This window comes from Cynara cardunculus (genome assembly GCF_001531365.2).
Source record: "Cynara cardunculus var. scolymus isolate 2C chromosome LG 1, CcrdV1, whole genome shotgun sequence".
NCBI lineage: Eukaryota > Viridiplantae > Streptophyta > Magnoliopsida > Asterales > Asteraceae > Cynara > Cynara cardunculus.
Window position 1 is genome coordinate 33056124 of NC_037528.1, and position 5065 is coordinate 33061188.

The following is a 5065-nucleotide window of genomic DNA, read 5'->3' on the forward strand; positions in this document are numbered from 1 at the left end:
TCTCATGTGAATTCTTTCTGATTGAATCGTTGTGATACTTAGAGGAAATACCCTTTTATAGGCGTTTCCAGAAAAGGCATCTTCTCCAAATAGCATCTTTGCAAAAATCAACGCGTCAACCAATAATGCTTCCACATGTCTGATTGCAGCACCCGTTTCTGAATACCTGTCAGACAGATACTGGAATTCTTGTAAGATGAGTCGTTAAACCTTCACACAGACAGGCTAAGTATGAGACCTTAAGACTCTGCATGTACTATACAAATGCTCTATGTCTGGGAGTTAAGCTATATACCCGATTACTTGGCTATTTGCGCAAAAAACTTAGGTCTTCATAACCGGTGTTGATGAAGTCTTCAAGCTCCCCCTGAATACAACTCTTATTCTTTAGTTTCAATTTCAAGATAAGATCCAATGTGAATGCAGCACCACCGATTGCACAAAATGTAGCTTTAACTGCAGAAAACTCAAGACAAACTTTGAACCTCTAAATTACCACTTGACCCTACAATCAGCTAATTCATCCAACTATGGGATAGATGAATGTGTGAGTTTCGTGACATTTCAATGCAAACAGTCTTATGACAAAGAATCTTTTTATAAACCACGAGTTGAATAAGCATTCAGCTTAAGAGCCTGATCCAATGGGGTATCAACATCAGCTTGATTAACCAAATCAAACACCTTTGACATTGTGTTGGGTTTGAGTTTTTGAGGTTATATGTTGTATTCAATCTTGAAGTTGCTCCTTGTAATTTTTGTATTGTCTTGTCCTATAAATAGGATTAGTCTTTGTAATTCTAGTGAGAAGAAAGTGATTAGAGCTTAGTTGAGATTAGTATGGTAATTAGTGTGCTTTGAAGAATATATACAAGATTTAACTTGTTGACTTTCTCTCTCAAGATTCATATTCTTGATTTGCCATTTGTTGTGTTCTTGATGATCATGAAGATTGATTGAACAATTCGGGACTTTCAATTGGTATCAGAGCTATCTGCAACGATTTGATTGAAGAAATTGCACAAATTTCAAGAATTTCTACACAATTTCTGGAAATTTTATTGGACTGTTCTTGATGTTCAACATTTGTTTTTTAGCATTCATTGATATCTTCATAAATTTCATCTATAATCTCTTATTTTTGGTTGATTAATTGTTAAAAACTTGATCATTGTGTGCGATTTTATGTTGTGAATCATTGTTGTTCACATAATTTTGTGATTTGATCATTGTTTTTGAAGTTCTGAAGTATTTTTGGAGTTTATCGAAAACTTTTTGTTCTTACTAAATTCATAAAATTTTGGAGTTTTAATCCATTTTTGCTTGAATCATTGTGAAATTTTGTGTTTTTGGTTGAAAAATCCGTTTGTTTTTAGTAACCGATTTTGTTATAATTCGTATACAAGCTTGTCTAGATTCTATTTGTTTAGTGATTGTGGTTTTTGTGAATATCGGTCGACTTCTTGTTCGGATTTAGTGTGATCCGGGTAAAACCTTGTTCGGAGACTATCTGCTTTGTGATTACATTTCAAGTGTTTTGCCTTGTCCGGACATAACCTTGTCCGTATACATCATAAACCAGATAATCTTGTCCGTATTCAACATAAACCTTCCATAACCATGACCGTATTCGACTTTGACCGATCATAGACCTTGACCGTATTCAACTATTTGAGTGATATTATTGTTAAGCTTTTGTCTGAATTGTTTCTCTGGATAGCTTCCTTCATATTTTTTTTATCTCAGTTGACTTTGACACTATTTGATCATCTTTCTATCCATATTTGATTGATATCCCGAAGACTCTTCGTCTGGATTTGTTTGTGCTTTGACTGAATTACAAGCTTGATCGTATTTGACTTTGTTAAAATCTTATTGTGTCTTGTATATTCTCTATTGTCCGGATTCCTAATCCGGATAAGCTTGGAATCTTGTAAATTTTTGCTAACTATTGTCTGAATTTTGAATTCTAAAGAAATTTTGTTGGGTTTTTTTTATCAAAATCTTGAACTGCAGAGATCCTCGGTGTTTAATCAATCATTTGTAAAATTTTCAAATGGCATCAATTTTTGAGAAAGAACATAAATTTTTGAAAGAGAAAATTTCTGAGTTGGAGAAGAGTTTGAAAACTGAAAATGAAAAGTATGTGAAAGTATTTTTTACGAGAGTCATGCAATTTGGATTGGGCTAAAAGTATATCTAAAAAGTATAACATGATTGTTGAAGAGAAAAATATTTTAAAAGAAGAAATAGATGAATTCATTCACCAAGGTTTTTCTTCTGACATACAGGAAAGGAACGTAAAGCAGATCCAAAAGATTGAAGAGCTGACAAAGAAAATTCATAGAGTTGAGAATGAAATGAATGCTGAAAGAAATTTACAAGGAAAGGAGAATGATAAGCTGATAGAGGCTGAGAAAAAGTTTGATGCTGAAAGAAATTTATTTTAAAGCAAAATAAAAACCTTAGAGTTGAATGCTACAATACTTTCAAAACAAATCTCAGATTTTGAAAAGATTATCATCTTGGAAAGAGCCAAGTTTGATAATGAGAAGAAAGAATATGAGGAAGAATGTCAAAGGAAGCATTTGGAAATGTTTGATAGCATTGCTAAAAAGCAGAAAACTTTAAACGAGGAGAGAAAAGTTTTTGCTTTAGAAAAGAAATTACTGCGAAAAAGAATGCATCAATTGCTAAAGAGCTAACTGAGAAAAAGAAATGGCTTGACATTGCTTCTGAGAACAGGGAAGTTCAGAAGAAGATAGAAAAGATTTTGAGAAGTTGAGAAGAGAGTTGGAAGGCAAGTTCTCGAAAACTTCAATGAAATTGTCTAATTTAAAAACATAACTTGTAGCTGAAATGAATATAAGAACTGAACTTAAAAAGAAATATGATTTAGTTGTTGAAGAGAGAGACCAGTTACTTATGAAAATAAAAGAATTTTCTAAAACTAGTGCCGAAAGCTCAACTGGTTCTCAATCTAACTGTAAAACCTGCTTTTATGACTGTTCCAGTGTTAAATCCAACAGTTATTCAAGTAGCCTTAAGTCAACTGTTTCTAAGAACAAATCTCGTACTTCAAATCAGTTTTACAAAGGGTATGTCATTAAATCAAACAATAATTTTTCAAAAGTAATACAAGTTTGGGTGAATAAAGCTAATTCTGTTGTTTGTCATAACTATGTTGAAAATAAAAAATCATTTGTATGTAATATTGTTCTTCCTTGCACTGTGAAGTCTACTAATCAATTGATTAGTCTTAGCAAGAGAATAACTCAGTGCTCAACTTGTGGAACTAATGATTTTGTCAACAAGAAGAAGGTCAACAGATAGTATGAGAACAACTGGCATGAAAACAGTTGGAATGGATATAACAGGTATGAAAATGACTGGTATGGTTCTTATTGTATATCTGATTTACCTGTTAAGCAAGCTAAAAAGAATTTATACGATAAGAACAGATGGTATGGCAATTTCAACATCCCTCAGGCTAGTACTAACAAAGTAGGACCCATGTTTGTCTAGGTACCAAAGTCAATTTGTTTTGCAAGTGTGTCATATGTTGTGCTGATAAGAGACATATTTTATATGATACACTAATGCAGGGGGAGTGTATAATTTGCCAGAATATAGTTTCTGAACACCCAGTTCAGGACCTGTTCTTCAATTCTGAGCTGAAATGTTTTTCAAATTCTGAGCTAACTCTAAAGGAGAATAATGTTTTATCTGTTTGAAGATGAAATCTATTTTCTAGGGGGAGTTTTGATAAAAGTTTTTGAATTTTGAGCTGATATAAAACGAGTATCATTTCTGATTAGGTATTTCTTTGAGATTTTACATGTGTAATTTCTCTTCATACATATTTCCAATATATGTTTTAGCTATTCTTCAAATTGTTATTATCACGCGTTTTAAATGAAAATCATTTTCGGTGATAGTACACTCGTTTGTATTTAAAGTTTGTTTTCTGAGTGTATCTGAAATATATTTCTTTGATTGATTCATAATTCATCATTCTTTGTTTATGTGAATCTATAAACTTGTGCTTACGGATCTTCATTCATTTCTCCCAACTATTTTTTTTTTAATAATCTATTTTTTTACATCACTCCTAATTGATTGTTCTTATACTTAATTGCTACATTTTTCTTGATCAATTTTTATATGATCATTTGTGAATCATTGTAATAATATTTTTGATCAATCTTTTGTGATCAAATGAGCTTATATTGTCATTTTAGAAGGGACAGAGAGCTTCACTAAAATACCTCTATGGATTGTCATAACCGACAGCCCTACTCAAGAGGACATCCATGCCTGAATGAGCTTAAATGCAAAATGGGTTTGTGTAGAGCTTAAAATGTAAATTAGAGGGATAGTTGTTGTGAGCTAAAAGAATTGGTGAGAGTTGTGTCAGGATTAAAAGATTAAAACAATCCTATTCTATCTTCTATAATCCGGACAAACGACAAAATCTATTAGTTCTCAATTCTTTGGAGACTAATATTGAAAAAGTCAAAGCCCAGACCAACTCTTGTCATAACCCCACCAGCTACTCATTTATCTCTTAAAAGATAAGTGTGTTAGCTCTCATATTTCATTTAATGTAAAAGTATGAAAAAGTATTACTGCGAGTGTTGACAGAAGGGTTCATTCCACAGAAGACCACAGAGGACCAACAATAGAAGATGTTCTTTCGTACAAGTCAAGAGTGACAGAACCTCTGTTGTCTATCATATAGGTTCTGGAAACTGGTCCTCTCGCAACAAAAGCTTACAAGTCATATGCAGCAGAGCCTCTGGAATAACCCACAGAGGGTCTGCGGATTTATCTTCTGTGAAGAACCACTTCCTACTGTTTTACTTAGGTAATTAGTTACACGTGCTTCTCACGTGACTATGTTTGTAATCGACTTTATTTGGACGGCTTGGATCATTTCACTTGTCTAGGTCATGTCAGAAAGGTCGTTAGGAACTAGTATAAATAGCAGCTAGGCCTTTGTAATTCAGTGTACTTCCCGTATTGTAATTGTCAATATTTTCAATCAATTGAAAATCATTTGAAG